Raw genomic sequence first — 18,975 nt, 5'->3', positions numbered from 1 at the left:
TCTGGATCTGGCAGTGTACACTGGGCTCTGGAAGAACATTCAGGAGTCAGTGTTGCTGTGGGGTTTGATACAGAACCACAGAGAAGAGAGAGACATAATAAAGTCCCCTTACCTTTTCACTGTATCCTTGTAGTTCTGTAGGGAAACAAAATAACACATTTAAAGATGTATTGATCATAGCAAATCAATCTAAAACATATCAATTGATTACTACAATATTTATTTCATAACTGATAGGGCAGTTGATTTATCAGAGGTCGATTAGTCCTTACCTGCAGGAATGAGATGTCCTCAGCTCCCAGCTCTTCCTCTATGGTTCTGATTGTGTCTGAAAGTGATGATATCTCTCTGCTCATCTCCTCAATCTACTTCTTCATCATCTGACTCTTCTGCTCCTCTTCCTCCTTCAGTGCAGCTATCCTGGCTCTCTCTTCTTGATGTAGAAACTGATGAAACTTCTCAAACCCCGTATTAATCAGCCTCTCTGTGTGCTGGGCCTGACTCTGGACACAGCAGAGAGGAATGTCAAAGATATCATCAATAATTGATAATCTATAATTCCACACGGTTATGGTAAATATTTACAGAATCATTGTATCTCAGCTTCACTCTGTATTCTTACCTTGATGTGGTTGGCTGTTTGATCACAGGTCAGTTTAACTTCTCTAAAGACCTTCATCTTCTCTTTTAAGGGCTCCAGTGCAGTCTTGAGTTCTTCCTGGAATGAAACAACATTATAAAGAGATGCTGTGTGTTAAAGAAGTGGATTCACTCAGATCTTTATTCACATTTCACAGTATATGCCATAACAGAGAGATAAGCTGTGAGAAATGGCCTCTAAAGCTTCTCTCTCCGAGGATGATTTATCCTGTCCAGTATGCTGTGACATCTTCAATGATCCTGTGGTCCTGTTGTGTAGCCACAGCTTCTGTAAAGCCTGTCTGGAGGAATACTGGAAACCGAATGAATATCCGCAATGTCCAGTCTGCAGAAAAAAATCATCACTGGAATTCCCCCCCTGTAACCTGGTTTTAAAGAACCTGTGTGAGGCCTACTTACAGGATAGAAGTCAGAGAGCTTCAGCAGTGCCTGAGGTGCTCTGCAGTCAGCACAGTGAGAAACTCAAGCTCTTCTGTCTGGAGGATAAACAGCCCATCTGTTTGGTGTGTCAAACTTCAAAAAAGCATAAAAGCCATGACTGCTGCCCAATAGATGAAGCTGTACTGGATCATAAGGTAGGAGATGTATTTAACACTACTTGACTTACAAGATGTACATATAGTCACATGTGAATTAAGATCTGTGTGCCAATCCACTCATTTTACACACAGCACCTCTTTATAATGTTGTTTCATTCCAGGAGGAACTCAAAACTGCACTAGAGCCCTTAAAAGAGAAGCTGAAGGTCTTTAGAGAAGTTAAACTGACCTATGATCAAACAGCAGTACACATCAATGTAAGAATACAGAGTGAAGCTGAGATACAATGAAACTGTAAAGATGAATCATAACCCTGTGGAATTACAGATGCTCAATTATTGATGATATCTTTTGCATTCCTCTCTGCTGTGTCCAGAGTCAGGCCCAGCACACAGAGAGGCTGATTAAGACAGGGTTTAAGAAGCTTCATCAGTTTCTACATCAAGAAGAGAGAGCCAGGATAGCTGCACTGAAGGAAGAAGAGGAGCAGAAGAGTCTGATGATGAAGAAGAAGATTGATGAGATGAGCAGAGAGATATCATCACTGTCAGACACAATCAGAACCATAGAGGAAGAGCTGGGCGCTGAGGACATCTCATTCTTGCAGGTAAGGACTAATCTACCTCTGATAAATCAACTGCCCTATCAATTATGAAATAAATGTTGTAGTAATCAATTGATTTGCTTTACATTGATTTTCTAAGATCAGTACATCTATGAATGTGTTATTTTGTTTCCCTACAGAACTACAAGGATACAGTGAAAAGGTAAGGGGACTTTATTATGTCTCTCTCTTCTCTGCGGTTCTGTACCCAACCCCACGCTAGTGTAACCCTTCATTCATGTTGTAGGTATTGAACACTATTTCCACCACCAAAACACAACTGAAAACTATTACTTGTAGTTTATTGTCTCATGGACCAGGAGATGCAGCCAATCAGTCATGAAGATTAATTTTGGTGTTTATTTTACTCCTCTCCCGACACGAGCAGGTGTCCCTGGCACTACTATAACTTTCAAAATGAAGTCCCCATGGTACAAAATAACAGTGCCTCAATACGTTATGCCAAAATAAAAATCATAACAAAACTAGGGCTAGAGTTGTACTCTCTAGAAAAGGAAACGTCCTCATTTCAATGAGAACTTGAGAACACCCTGTCAACCTGACAAAAAAACACAGTAGTCGGGCTGAGCCTAATCATTCTAAGTATTAAAGTCCTATTACTTGGAAGGCTTTTTAACTGTACGGAAACACCTTGTTGTGGCAGGAGCCTGTACTACAGGAGATGGCCCGTTTGGTTCAGCATCGTGTGCAGGGTTAGGGTGACCCTGGGTGGGTGGAGGTAGTGAAGGCATTGCTTGATCCCCAATTTTGCCTGATTCCCAGCGGCAGGGGCCGGGGCATGGACAAGCACACGGAAAGGGATAAAGTCTGGCACACAGGATGGTGGGCGGTAAGGCAGAGTCCTGGACAATAAGATTGGAGTGGGTCTATGTCTCACTGGCCTGAGGTGACACTGGGGGATTGTCAGGGGAGTCAGACAAATCACTGTTGCATGGCTTAAGGCGATTGTGATGAATCACTCATCTCCTTGCATTCACCTTCCTGGGGTCTTTGATTTCATCCACCCCTGTGCTCCCATCCTTGTCCATCCTCTTCAGCAACTTGTATGGACCCTTCCATCTATGTGCGAGTTTGTTTATGCGCTGGAATGAGTCATCCAAGGGAACCAGGTCCCGTTCCTTGTATGGGCAGAACACCACTTTTCAATCATAATTATGTTTCTGTTGCAGTTTAGCCATTGCAGACTGCTGGTTCGCCTCCTTGGGGGCCTATGTGAGTTATGTGGTCAGGTCCTGGGCATAACCAGTGGGTGTGGTGGGGGCTGTTGGTGTGATAGAGGAGTTACAGTTAAACAGGACATCCACTGGCAGACAAGGGTCTCTGCCATGAGCTTGAAAGTAAGGGTTGAAGCCTGTACTCGAGTGCACACTTGAATTGTAGGCCAGCTCCACCTGAGGCATATTTATGTCCCATTCCCCACCGTCCTGACTGATGTAGCGTGCAAGCTGGTCCTTCAGGGTCCGGTTCTCCCTCTCTACCATGCCTTCGCACTGAGCATGATATGGGGATGTGCATGTTTTTTCAGTGCCCAGTACTTTAAAATATTTTTTTTACGAGGTCTGACTCGAATTCTCGGCCTTCATCAGTACGAATGGCCAGAAATTCCATGCTGGCGTATGTAGTCTTCAATGATTCAATGAGCTACACTAGTGGCACGCTGGTCTTTAAGGAGGGTAAAGATGAACATAGCGTGTGAAATAGTTCATTACAACTAACACATATCTATTGCCTTGGGAGGTGACGGGCAACTCAGTGATGTCAGCTGCAACCTTCTGGAATGGCCGCTCAGCATTGATGGACTGCAGCGGGAGTTGGGGAGCTGCGGGTCTGACATGGGAGACTGTTAGCAACATTTTTGTGAATGTCACGAGACATATAGTGTCAAAAACACAGTTTACGAGCTCTCAGCAAAGTACGTTCAGCAATTAAATGTCCACAGAACACATTTCCATGAATAAAAGTCTGTGCTTTCGGGATGAGTGCCTCTGGAAGCAGTGGCATGAATCAAATCAAATCAAACTTTATTTGTCACATCGCCGAATACAAGTGTAGACTTTACAGTGAAATGCTTACTTACAAGCCCTTAACCAGCAGTGCAGTTCAAGAAGAGTTAACAAAATATTACCAAGTACACTAAAATAAAAAGTAATTATAAAAAGTAACACAATAAGAATAACAATAACGAGGCTATATACAGGGGGGACTGAGTCAGTGTGTGGGGGTACAGGCTAGTTTGTTAATTTGTACATGTAGCTGGGGGGTGAAGTGACTATGCATAGATAATAAACAGCGAGTAGCAGCAGTGTACAAAAGGGAGGGGGGGTCAATGTAAATTGTCCGGTGGCAATTTTATTAATTATTCAGCGGTCTTATGGCTTGCGGGGTAGAAGCTGTTGAGGAGCCTTTTGGTCCTAGACTTGGTGCTCCAGTACCGCTTGCCATGCAGTAGCAGATAAACAGTCTATAACTTGGGTGACTGGAGTGTCTGACAATTTTATGGGCTTTCCTCTGACACCGCTTATTATATAGGCCCTGGATGGCAGGAAGCTAGGCCCCAGTGATGTACTGGGCCGTTCGCACTACCCTCTGTAGCGCCTTATGGTCAGATGCCGAGCAGTTGCCATGCCAGGCAGTGTTTCAACCGGTCAGGATGCTCTCGATGGTGCAGCTGTAGAATCTTTAGAGGATCTGGGGACCCATGTCAAATCTTTTCAGTCTCCTGAGGGGTAAAAGGTTTTGTCGTGCCCTCTTCACAACTCTTGGTATGTTTGGACCATGATAGTTCGTTGGTGATGTGGACACCGAGGAACTTGAAACTCTCGACCCGCTCCTCTACAGACCCGTTGATGTTAATGGGGGCCTGTTCGGTCCACCTTTTCCTGTAGTCCATGATCCGCTCTTTTGTCTTGCTCACATTGAGGGAGAGGTTGTTGTCCTGGCACCACACTGTCAGTTCTCTGACCTCCTCCCTATAGGCGTCTCATCGTTTTCAGTGATCAGGCCTACCACTGTTGTGTCGTCATCAAACGTAATGATGGTGTTGGAGTCGTGTATGACCACATAGTCATGGGTGAACAGGGAATACAGGAGGGGACTAAGTACACACCCCTGAGGGGCCCCAGTGTTAAGGATCAGCGTGGCAGACATGATGTTGCCTACTCTTACCATCTGGGGGCGGCCCATCAGGAGGTCCGGGATCCAGTTGCAGAGGGAGGTGTTTAGTTCCAGAGTCCTTAGCTTAGTGATGAGCTTCGTGGTCACTATGGTGTTGAACGCTGAGCTGTAGTCAATGAACAGCATTCTCACATAGGTGTTCATTTTGTCCAGGTGAGAAAGGGCAGTGTGGAGTGTGATTGAGATTGCGTCATCTGTGGATCTGTTGGGCCGGTATTTGAATTGGAGTGGGTCTAGGGTGTTCGGGAAGATGCGGTTGATGTGAGCCATGTCCAGCCTTTCAAAGTACTTCATGGCTACCAACGTGAGTGCTACGGGGCTGTAATCATTTAGGCAGGTTACTTTCACTTCCTTGGGCACAGGGACTATGGTGGTCTGCTTGAAACATGTGAGTGAGCTCATCTGTGAATGGTCCAGGCGAACCAAAAACAATTGTCAAAGGAAGCCAGTTTGGATTTGACTTCAAACCAATCAAATCACATAAGATGCCAAATGTCACTGACAGAAAACTTGTTGCATCTCATTGTGTAGTTGTCCTCCGGTGGCTAGCTAGCTAGTTCAAATTGCCCCTTTCTTAAATTAGTCATGGATGGAGATAGGGATTTGGACTTGTGATTTTACTTAAATCTCTGTACTGGCCAATGATTATAACAACGTTTCTGATCCAACCAAAAATGCATACATTGTGCTCCTGGCTGAGGGGATGAAAGTTCAATATTTAGCTAGATGTAGAAGGCTAATGTTAACTAGCTGGCCTGGCGCATCGTTGCCAATTAATGGAAGTTAGGATAGCGAGCAAAAGTTTTAGACAGGTAGCCTAGGACAACAAAAACTAAAAGTGTGTACTGTATGACAGAGTCATAGACTGTTCAGGCAACATGAGAGAGGATGGCGGCATTGGCGTTTCTCTACAAGTAGGGTGAGTCAACATTGTTTTGTCTACTTGCACGCACAGACACACACACACACACACACACAGAGAAATCAGTACCAACCCATCATATTTAGCTTAGGTTGATTGGACTAAATCGTTTTTTGGTATCATTTAGTTGTCACTGTATTAGAATAAGCATTAGATGATGTTGAAATGTTGAATTTAAAATGGTGCTGAAATAGTGGAGGCAGCGCCTGTTTTCTTGTCGACTTGTGGTAGCTCTAAATCAATAGTTGTTTAGTAGTTTCCTTTCCTTCTGATGATGAGAGGGTGTGACTGTGGTATGCTATGACACACTTCCAGTTCTTGCCTTAAGCGATGTGCAAGAGTAGGAACGGCGCTGAACAATGAGTGTGCCACAATGGGAGAGGTGTTAGACCTTTATTTAACTAGGCAAGTAAGTTCAAAACAAATTCTTATTTACAATGACGGCCTACACTGGCCAAACCTGGACGACGCTGGGCCAAATGTGCCCCGCCCTATGGGACTCCCAATCACGGCTTGTTGTGATACAGCCTGGATTCGAACCAGGGTGTCTGTAGTGACAACTCTAGCACTGAGATGCAGTTCCTTAGACCGCTGTGCCACTCGGGAGCATTCAATGGAGCCACAAAGGCATCAAACGTTCTTAATTCTTAAGGCTAGGGGGCAGTATCCTGAATTTACACCTGACTGAAGTGCCCAAAGTAAACTGCCTGTTACTCAAGCTCAGAAGCCAGGATATGCATATAATTGGTAGCATTGGATAGAAAATACTTTGACGTTTCTAAAACTGTTAAAATAATGTCTGTGGCTATAACAGAATTGATATGGCAGGCGAAAGTCCGAAGAAAATCCGAACAGAATTATAATTTTTTTTCAGCTCCCAAGCTCTTATTATGTAAACGTATTGTTTGTATGGGTGTCCGTCACCCAGATTGCAATTCCTATGGCTTCCAATAGATGTCAACAGTCTTTATTCAAGGTTTCAGGCTTCTATTTTGAAAAACAAACAAGTATTTGGAGGGTAAGGTTACCACCTGGAGCAAATCAGTCTTTCGGCGCGCGAAGGAGAGTGCGTGCGCTTACGAATTTGGCTTTCATATTGAACATACTACATTGAACACATTTTAGAGTACCTGAGGATCGAATGGAAACATCGTTTGACTTGTTTGGACGAAGTTTAGTGGTAGCTTTTTGGACTACTTTGTCTGCATGTTGAACAAGTGGTTTACTGAAGTCAATGGCGCCAACTAAACTGACTTTTTGGGTTATAAAGAAGGATTTTATCGAACAAAACGACCATTCATGTTGTAGCTGGGACCCTTGGGATTGCAAACAGAGGAAGATCTTCAAAGGTAAGTTATTTATTTTATCGCTATTTGTGATTTTGTGAAGCCTGTGCTGGTTGAAAAATATGTTGTGGGGCGCCGTCCTCAGACGATCGCATGGTATGCTTTCGCCCTAAAGCCTTTTTGAAATCTGACAACGCAGTTAGATTAACAAGAAGTTAAGATTTTAAATTATATAAGACACTTGTATGTTCATGAATATTTATTTGAATTACACGCCAATTTCACCGGATGTTGTCAGCTTCGATCCCGCTAGAGGGACACCTAGCCCCAAGAGGTTTTGATAACACACTTTCTGTAGTAGGAGCACAAGCCTGTAAAGGCTCTCACTTCAGTAGTCATTCTAGGTTTGTGCCAGTCCCTGACCTTGTCCAGGTTCTTCGAGTCGGGCTGCAGGCCATCATTGGATATGACTTGGGTGCAAGCAAGATGACACTTGGCTTGAGATTCAATCCAGACTTTTGAGAACAGATAAACACCTCTTTGAGAGTCTGTAGGTGTTCCATGAAGGTCCTGTTGAACACCAACACATCATCAAGGTAGATGAGACACACTTTCCATTATAGGCCACAAAGTACAAGCTCCTTTAATCTCTCAAAAGTGGGAGAAGCATTTATGAGGTCCATCAGCATGACCTTAAAATGGTACAAGGAGCTGCCAGGTGTGAAGGCAGTTCTCTCTCTGTCTTCCTAAGCTAGTTCAACCTGCCAGTAAACACTAGATAAGTCCATTGTACTGAACCACCACACACTTGACAAGCTGTCCAAAGCATCTTATGTCCGTGGCAGGGGATATGCATCTCGCACTGTCACTGCATTCAGCTTCCAAAAATCAATGCAAAATCTGCTCTCCTGCTCTCTCTTCTGAACTAACAGCTTCTCAACTTGCCTGTCCAGGTCTTTCCTCACCTTGGGCTTAGTCCTATATGCATGTTGTCAGAAGGTCAGGGAGTCTCCTGTGTTGATAGTGTGTCTGATGAGATCTGTGTGTCCATAGTCCTGCTCATGAGCACTGAAGACATCAGAGTATTTGTGCACCAAGTTGGAGAACTTGGCGCTGCTCACTGGTGATTAATGGAGGTCAGGTTTTGGGAGACCCTGTCGTTGTGTCTGCAGATTGCAGTAAAACAATCTCAACTACAGTGTATTCCTCACCTCCCTGACTGACGAGAATGGAACTAGCATGGTGTCACTTGGGATATGACTGTCAATTTTGGTTGGCTTCATTACACGGATGAATTTGACACCTTTCCTGACTGGGGATACAGTGCGTGACACATACAGATCTGGGAAGTTGCTAACGTCAGGTTCAAGTAGCCCTACCTAGTTGGAGGACTTTGACGGAGGCTCAGTTGGGGGTCCCTGTCTGGGACAGGGCTGGGATGCACAGGGGATCAAAAGTAACAGCACTGCATCTGAGTGGGGCACTGTGTCTAGAACAAAGCAAGGGCACAGTCCAATTACACTAGTCTGTAACCCTTATTTCTTGTTGTTGGTATTTAACACTTTCTCCACCAGAGGACTTGTGGGTTCAGCAGAAAAAAATAAAACACGGGTTATAACTGAAAACTATTACTTGTGGTGTAATGTCTACTGGACCAGGAGATGCAGTCATGAAAATTCACTCTGGTCTTTTTTTCCTCCACCCTCTCCCGACATGAGCAGGTGCCCCTGGGAATACTATTGCTTTCAAAATAAAAGTCCCCATGGTACAAAATAACAGTGCCTCAATACATTACGACATCATGAAAGTCATAACAAAAGTAAGGCCACAGCAACACCGACTCCTGAATGTTCTTCCAGAGCCCAGTGTCCACTGCCAGATCCAGAGAGGGTTTCAGGAGAACTGATATACTTTGCAAAGCACCTGGGCAACCTGCAGTTCAGAGTCTGGGAGAAGATGCAGGGAGGAGTTCAATACAGTGAGTGGTTCTTTTAGATACAGAGCCTTCAAATAGTATTCAGACCCCTTGATTTTACAGCCTTATTATAAAATGTATTAATACATGTTTTTCCTCAGAAATCTACTTACAATACCCCATAATGACAAAGCGGGAAACTGTTTTTTAGAATATTTATAATTTATATGAAATAAAAACAGATACCTTATTTGCATAAGTATTCAGACCCTTTGCTATGAGACTCGAAATTGAGCTCAGGTGCATCCTGTTTCCATTGATCATCCTTGAGATGTTTCTACAACTTAATTGGAGTCCGCCTGTGGTAAATTCAATCGATGTGACATGATTTTGAAAGGCACCCACCTGTCTATAGAAGGTCCAAACGTTGACAGTGCATGTCAGAGCAAAAACAAAGCCACGAGGTCAAAGAAATTGTCTGTTGACCTTCGAGACAGTCGAGGCACAGATCTTGGGAAGGGTACCGAAAGATGTCTGCAGCACTGAAGGTCCCCAAGAACACTGTGGCCTCCCTCACTCTTAAATGGAAGAAGTTTGGAACCACCAAGACTCTTCCTAGAGCTGTCCGCCCGGTCAAACTGAGAAATCAGGGGAGAAGGGCCTTGGTCAGGGAGGTGACCAAGAACCCGATGGTCACTCTGACAGCTTCCAGAGTTCCTATGTGGAGATGGGAGAACCTTCCAGAAGGACAAACATATATGCAGTATTCCACCAATCCGGCCTTTATCGTAGAGTGGCCAGACTGAAGCCACTCCTCAGTAAAAAGCACATGGCAGGAAATTGCCAAAAGGCAGCTAAAGACTCTCAGACCATGAGAAACAAGATTTTCTGGTCTGTTGAAACCAAGATTGAACTCTTTGGCCTGAATGCCAAGCGTCACGTCTAGAGGAACCTGGCACAATCCCTACGGTGAAGCATGTGGTGGCAGCATCATTCTGTGGGGATGTTTTTCAGCAGCAGGGACTGGGAGACTAGTCCGGATCGAGGCAAAGATGAACGGAGCAAAGCACAGCGAGATCCTTGATGAAAACCTGCTCCAGAGCACTAAGGACCTCAGACTGGGGCGAAGGTTCACCTTCCAACAGGGCAACGACCCTAAGCACACAGCCAAGACAATGCAGGATTGGCTTCGGGTCAAGTCTCTGAATGTCCTTGAGTGGCCCAGCCGAGCCCGTACTTGAACCCGATTGAACATCTCTGTAGAGACCTGAAAATAGCTGTGCAGCAACGCTCCCCATCCAACCTGACAGAGCCTAAGAGGATCTGCAGAGAAGAATGGGAGAAACTCCCCAAAATCTGGTGTGCCAAGCTTGTAGCATCTTACCCAAGAAGATTCAAGACTGCCAAAGGTGCTTCAACAAAATACAGAGTAAAGGATCTGAATACTTATATAAATGAGATATTTCTGTTTTTTTATTTTAAATAAATTAGAAATGTCTAAACCTTTTTTTGCTTCATCGTTATGGAGTATTGTGTGTAGATTGAGGGAATGAAACAATTTAATCCATTTCAGAATGAGGTTGTAACATAACAAAATGTGGAAATAGTCAAGGGGTCTATACTTTCAGAAGGCACTGTATAACGGGTATTAAACACAGAGTACAAAACATTAAGAACACCTGCTCTTTCCATGATATAGACTGACCAAGTGAATCTAGGTGAAAGCTATGATCCCTTATTGATGTCACTTGTTAAATCCACTTCAATCAGTGTAGATAAAGGGGAGAAGGCAGGTTAAAGAAGGATTTTAAAGCCTTGAGACAGTTGAGACATAGAATGTTTATTTTTGCCGTTCAGAGGGTGAATTGGCAAGACAAAATATTTAAGTGCATTTGAACGGGGTATGGTGTCTAGAACTACAACTCTGCTGGGCTTTTCACGCTCAGCAGTTTCCCGTGAGTATCAAAAATGAGTATTAGGAAGGTGTTCTTACTGTTTTGTACTCTGTATATTGGACCACCCCTAAAACTCTCCAATACTAAAAAAATAAACAGTGAATGATATTTAGAATTACTTACATTTGCTTTGTACGTTTACAGAGGATCTTACAATAAGTAATGTAGACATATATAACACAAAACATACAACATATCATATACAGTAATGTATTCCCCCTACATTTGAATTAATCTGGTGTGTTTGTGTTCTCTCTGTCCAGCTCCAGTGACTCTGGACCCCAACACTGCCCACCCAGAACTCATCCTGTCTGATGATCTGACCAGTGTGAGACACAATGATGAGGAACAGCAGCTTCCAGACAACCCAGAGAGGTTTGATGAGGATGGAACAGTCCTGGGTTCTGAGGGCTTTAACTCAGGAACACACAGCTGGGACATTGATGTTGGGGAGAATACATTCTGGGACCTGGGTGTGACCACAGAGTCTGTCCAGAGGAAGGGAGACAGTAGTTATTGGCATGGATCCTGGGGTGTGTTGTTTGGTGTTGGTAAATATAAAACACATGTACCAAATAAGCCATTCACTCCCCTCACAGTGAGACAGAATCCCCAGAGGATCAGAGTGCAGCTAGACTGGGAAGGAGGAAAGCTGTCATTCTCTGACCCTGTCAATAACACACATCTACACACATTCACACACACTTTCACTGAGAGAGTCTTTCCATACATCAGGAATCTCTGTTTTCTCCACCCTCTGAGAGTGTTACCAGGTAAGGTGACTGTTTCAGTGGATACTGTCTCTGTCTGAATCAGGGACTAACATGATGTAAATGAGTCAGTAACACCCATTGATGTCCTTCATTACGATTCTCACAGAGGGAGGACACACTGTGATGGAGAGTATCATTGTCTGACTCACCTGTTACTATTATAGAATATAAATGTCACCTGTTACTATTATAGAATATAAATGTCACGTGTTGGTTGTTGGGTTTTCTTTTTAACACATTTAGATGTTGTCACTGGTTATGTTAACACTGGCATGTATCCCAATACACTTGGGCTCCCTGACAAACATTTGCCGTATAGTGTTGTGGCTGTGGACCAAGACTCGGGTAACTAGCTTGTTAACACCAACATGTCTATGGAATGCAACACATTTTCACCCAATAAACATGTTCAATTATTTGGAACTTCTTCCATCTGTGTTTATGGGGTTAAATATAATTTGCACACAGACAGACACACACACATATTGTGGGCGCTTGTTTGGGGAGTTGGTTTGTTGGGGTGGAGTCACCATCTTGCTCTTGGCAGACTGAATGTAAAAGCTAATCCAATGTAGGAGTTTCAGCTGCTGAAGTTGACTGCTTGGCACTTCCATACAGTGGTTGTCCATGGTGCTGAATTGACCAGAGACATAGATAGTCAGAATTCAGCTAACAGTCAAGTCAGATGAGGAGAAACCTTAGATCAGTTTATTTGGTACATTTCATACACCTGGCATTTTGAAGCATTCAAATCCAGTTATATTTAAACACTCACATCTAGTGAAGTGTCCTGCACAGACTCAAACTGATGTAAATGACAACTCGGCAGAGCTCCACCCTACTCTTGTTTAACAGGAAGGAGAAAAGCTCACAACAGAATAGCAATGTAAAATGTGGCTATTCAGCATTCAGCTCAACTGATAACTGTCTTATAGAAAGACCAATAATCTTTGCAAAACAATCAAGAATCAAAACAACAATTGAAGACTAAGGAACACCGGCAGGACAACACAGATTTCTAAGTTCAGATGAGTTTTCAAAAGTGAAAGTAAACCTTCTGTTCAAAAGCCAGAACACAAGATAAGCAGTGAGACATGGCCTTTAAAACGTATCTCTCCTTGGTTGATTTCTCCTGTCCTGTGTGCTGTGACATCTTTAATGATCCTGTGGTCCTGTTGTGTAGCCACAGCTTCTGTAAAGCCTGTCTGGAGGAATACTGGAAACAGAAGACATCTCGGGATTGTCCAGTCTGCAGAAAGAGATCAATGGAATTCCCCCCCTGTAACCTGGTTTTAAAGAACCTGTGTGAGGCCTACTTACAGGATAGAAGTCAGAGATATTCAGCAGGGTCTGAGGTGCTCTGCAGTCAGCACAGTGAGAAACTCAAGCTCTTCTGTCTGGAAGATAAACAGCCCGTCTGTTTTGTGTCAAACTTCAAAAAAGCAGAAAAGCCATGACTGCTGCCCATTAGATGAAGCTGTACTGGATCATAAGGTAGGAGATGTATTTAACACTACTTGACTTTCAGCATGTACATATAACCCTGTGGAATTATGGATATTGATGATATCTTTGACATTCCTCTCTGCTGTGTCCAGAGTCAGGCCCAGCACACAGAGAGGCTGATGAAGATGGGGTTTGAGAAGTTTAATCAGTTTCTACATCAAGAAGAGAGGGCCAGGATAGCTGAACTGAAGGAGGAAGAGGAGCAGAAGAGTCAGATGATGAAGAAGAAGATTGATGAGATGAGCAGAGAGATATCATCACTTTCAGACACAATCAGAACCATAGAGGAAGAGCTGGGAGCTGAGGACATCTCATTCCTGCAGGTAAGGACTAATCGACCTCTGATAAATCAACTGCCCTATCAGTTATGAAATAAATATTGTAGTAATCAATTGATATGTTTTAGATTGATTTACATTTACATTTTAGTCATTTAGCAGACGCTCTTATCCAGAGCGACTTACAGTAGAGTGCATACATTTTATTACATTTTACATACTGAGACAAGGATATCCCTACCGGCCAAACCCTCCCTAACCCGGACGACGCTATGCCAATTGTGCATCGCCCCACGGACCTCCCGGTTGCGGCCGGCTGCGACAGAGCCTGGGCGCGAACCCAGCCCAGCCTGGGCGCGAACCCAGAGACTCTGGTGGCGCAGCTAACACTGCGATGCAGTGCCCTAGACCACTGCGCCACCCGGGAGGATTTGCTATGATCAATACATCTTTAATGTGTTATTTTGTTTCCCTACAGAACTACAAGGATACAGTGAAAAGGTAAGGGGACTTTATTATGTCTCTCTCTTCTCTGTGGTTCTGTATCAAACCCCACAGCAACACTGACTCCTGAATGTTCTTCCAGAGCCCAGTGTACACTGCCAGATCCAGAGAGGGTTTCAGGAGCACTGATAGACGTGGCAAAGCACCTGGGAAACCTGCAGTTCAGAGTCTGGGAGAAGATGCAGGGAATAGTTCAGTACAGTAAGTATTTAAGGGGTATAACAAGGTATTATATACTGTAGACCATGACATCACTATGACTCTCTAATACAGAAAAAGAGACTGAATTATATTTAAAGTGGCACTCCAGTCTCCTTTTCACCTCATTTCTCACCTGATTTACTGAACAAAGACTAATATCAATAGGCGGTCCAGCTATCCTCATGACATGGAACAAGTGTTGGAGGTGGGGGGAGGGGCTTTCCTATTATGTCCTCTAATACTCCTCTATTGTTCCTCAAGCAAGGGGGAGGACGATGACATCACAGTGCACCCACCAGACCAACTCATTGAATGGTCAACTCCTTGAAGTTTGCATTTGTGTATAAAAAAACAGTATTTCTTCCCTTTTAAGTCTGGGAACATTACTGTATTTATACATGAGATATTGTTTTTTAACAGGACAAGTACAAGACTAGCTGGAGTGTGTCTTTAAAATAAATAACATACATTTTCTTTACAACATCAAATCTGTTTCAGTGTATTTATCAAAAAGCAGATGGTACATTTACAGATGTGAAGTTTTAAGAGGATTTCCCAATAAGGAATGTTTACTTATAGAACACAAAACATACAACACATAGCATTATATATCATATACAGTAATGTTTTCCCCCTTCATTTGAATTAATCTAGTGTGTTTGTTTTCTCTCTGTCCAGCTCCAGTGACTCTGGACCCCAACACTGCCAAACTACAACTCATCCTGTCTGATGATCTGACCAGTATGAGATACAGTGACAATAAACAGCAGTTTCCTGACAACCCAGAGAGGTTTGATGAGGTTGGAGCAGTCCTGGGTTCTGAGGGTTTTAACTCGGGAACACACAACTGGGACATTGATGTTGGGGAGAATACATTCTGGGACCTGGGTGTGATCACAGAGGAAGGGAGACAGTAGTTATTGGCATAGATCCTGGGGTGTGTTGTTTGATGGTTGTGATTATAAAACACATGTTCCAAAGCAGCCATTCACTCTCCTCACAGTGAGACAGAATCCCCAGAGGATCAGAGTGCAGCTAGACTGGGAAGGAGGAAAGCTGTCATTCTCTGACCCTGTCAATAACACACACACTTTCACTGAGAGAGTCCTTCCATTATTCTGTACTTTTACACCTCTGAGAGTGTTACCAGGTAAGGTGACTGTATCAGTGGATACTTTACATGATGTAAATGAGTCAGTAACACTCACTGATGTCCTTCATTAAGATTCTCACAGAGGGTGGACACACTGTAATGTAGTAGAGGGGACGTTCCTCCATTAAGAACACTCCTGTTGTCACACTTTCACCTGTCTGATAATCATCATTATTATGATACTCTATTACAATAACCATTATTAATATTAAATAATCACTGTTAATATTACAATAATCACAATTAAAATTACAATAACCACAATTAACATTACAATGACCACTATTAATATTAAATAATCACTGTTAATATTACAATAATCACTATTACTATTACAATAACCACTACTAATATTACAATAATCACTATTAATATTACAATAATCACTATTACTATTACAATAACCACTACTAATATTACAATAATCACTATTAATATTACAATAATTACTATTACAGTAACCACTATTAATATTACAATAATCACTATTACTATTACAGTAACCACTATTAATATTACATTAACCACTATTAATTTTACAATAATCACTACTAATATTACAATAATCACTACTAATATTACAATAATCACAAATTTTACAATAACCACTATTAATATTACAGTAACCACTATTAATATTACAATGATCACTATTACTATTACAATAATCACTATTAATATTACAATAACCACTATTAATATTACAATAACCACTATTAATATTACAATAATCACTATTACTATTACAGTAACCACTATTAATATTACATTAACCACTATTAATATTACAATAATCACTACTAATATTACAATAATCGCTATTAATATTACAATAATCACAAATTTTACAATAACCACTATTAATATTACAGTAACCACTATTAATATTACAATATTCACCATTGCTATTACAATGATCACTATTACTATTACAATAATCACTATTAATATTACAATAACCACTATTAATATTACAATAATCACTATTGATATTACAATAATAGCTATTGATATTACAATAATCACTGTTACTATACAATAACCATTATTAATACTATTTATATAACACGTTCACCAGTCAGACAATAATCTCTAACATCGGACCAAGTTTCCCAACATTTTAGTTCTATGTTAACAGATATTGGTCAAACAGTGGTAGTCATCACTATTATAGAATAGAAATGTCACCTGTTGGTTGTTGGGTTTTCTTTTTAACACATTTAGATGTTGTCACTGTTTATGTTAACCCTGGCATGTACCCCAATACACTTGGGCTCCCTGAAAAACATTTGCTGTTCAGTGTTGTGGCCTTGGACCGTGACTCAGATAACTAGCCTGTTAACACCAACACATGCAACGTATGTCTATGGAATGTAACACATTTTCACCCAATAAACATGATTCATTATTTTGAGGGTCTTCCATCTGTGTTTGGATAATGGGGTTAAAATAAGATCAGCTGCACACATACAGGGCGTTCGGAAAGTATTCAGATCCCTTACTATTATAACATTGTGTTACATTACAGCCTCATTCTAAAATGGATTACATCGTTTTCGCCCCTCATCAATCTACGCACAATACCCCATAATGACAAAGTAAAAAAACATTTTATTTCAAAATTTTTGCAAATTTAAAAAATATATATATGTAACATTTACATAACCATTCAGACCCTTTACTCAGTTGAAGCACCTTTGGCATCAGTTACAGCCTCGAGTCTTCTTGGGTATGATACTACAAGCTTGGCACACCTGTATTTGGGGAGGTTCTCCCCTTCCCTGCAGATCCTCCAAAGCTCTGTCAGGTTGGATGGGTAGTGTCGCTGCACAGCTATTTTCAGGTGTCTCGAGATGTTCGATCAGGCTCTGGCTGGCCAATCAAGGACATCCAGAGACTTGTCCCGAAGCCACTCCTGAGTTGTCTTGGCTGTGTGCTTAGGGTCGTTGTCCTGTTGGAAGGTGAACCTTCACCCCAGTCTGAGGTCCTGAGGGCTCTGTAGCAGGTTTTCATCAAGGATCTCTCTGTACTTTGCTAAGTTCATCTTTCCTTCGATCCTGACTAGTCTCCCAGTCCTTGCCGCTGAAAAACATCCCCACAGCATGATGCTGCCACAACCATGTTTCAACGTAGGGATGGTGCCAGGTTTCCTCCAGATGTGACGCTTGGCATTCAAGACAAAGAGTTCAATCTTGGTTTCATCAGACCAGAGAATCTTGTTTCTCATGGTCTGAGAGTCCTTTAGGTGCCTTTTGACAAACTCCAAGTAGGCTGTCTTGTGCCTTCTACTGAGGAGTGACTTCTGTCTGGCCACTCTAGCATGAAGTGCTGCAAAGATGGTTGTCCTTCTGGAAGGTTTTCCCATCTCTACATCGGAAATCTGGAGCTCTGTCAGAGTAACCTCCCAGACCAAGGCCCTTCTCCCCCAATTTTATATTTGTTATTTTTTATTTAACCTTTATTTAACTAGGCAAGTCAGTTAAGAACAAATTATAATTTACAATGACGGCCTACCCCAGCCAAACCCTAACCCGGTCGGCGCTGGGCCAATTGTGAGCCGCCCTATGGGATTCTCAATCACGGCCGGTTGTGATACAGCCTGGAATCGAACCAGGTTTGTAGTGACGCCTCTAGCACTGAGATGCAGTGCTTTAGACCGCTGCGCCACTCTGGAGCCCGATTGCTCAGTTTGGCCTGGCTTGGTGGTTCCAAACTCTAGGAAGTCTTGGTGGTTCCAAACTCCTATCATTTAAGAATGATGAATCCCACTGTGTTCTTGGGGAACTTTAATGCTGCAGATTTTTTTGGGGCACCCTTCCCCAGATCTGTGCCTTGACACAATCCTGTCTCGGAACTCTAAAGACAATTCCTTCGACCGTGGTTTTTGCTCTGACATGCACTGTCAACTGTTGGACCTTATATAGACAGGTGTGTGCCTTTCCAAATCATGTCCAATCAATTGAATTTACCACAGGTGGACTTCAATCAAGTTGTAGAAACATCTCAAAGATGATCAATGGAAACAGGATGCACTGAGGTCAATTATGAGTCTCGTAGCAAAGGGTCCGAATACTTATGTAAATGAGGTATTATATTTTTTGCAAACATTTCTAAAAACCTGTTTTTGCTTTGTCACTATGGGGTATTGTGTTAACCTCGAATTTGCCTTCAAATACGACTTCAACTCTGACTAAGCTGTTCCACTGTTCATACCGGACCCTATTCCTTTGTTCCATGGGCTACCAAAACGCTGCAGGTGTGGACGGGGGAGACAAGGTGGAGTCCTGGTGAAATTGAAGCGAAGAGAAAAGCGAACGGTGCTCCCCTCTGTTCTATTGGAAAATGTCTAGTCACTCGAGAATGAGATGGATATGCTTTGTTCCAGAGTCTCCTATCAGAGAGACTTGAACATCTGCAATATTATGTCTTACTGAAACGTGGCTGGATGATGATGCTATGCACATAGTACTCAGTGCAGTGGCAG

The 18,975-nt window shown here is 42.5% G+C and overlaps 1 pseudogene; it reads left to right on the top strand.

Annotated features, from left to right (window-relative positions):
* The first annotated feature begins 830 nt into the window (after positions 1-830).
* Positions 831-18,782, top strand: LOC120061673 (annotated as a pseudogene).
* The last annotated feature ends 193 nt before the right edge of the window (positions 18,783-18,975 follow it).

Source organism: Salvelinus namaycush, chromosome 16 (genome assembly GCF_016432855.1).
Source record: "Salvelinus namaycush isolate Seneca chromosome 16, SaNama_1.0, whole genome shotgun sequence".
Classification (NCBI taxonomy): Eukaryota; Metazoa; Chordata; class Actinopteri; order Salmoniformes; family Salmonidae; genus Salvelinus; species Salvelinus namaycush.
Note: the sequence above shows the minus strand (reverse complement) of the source record. Positions and strands in the feature narration are given on the sequence as shown.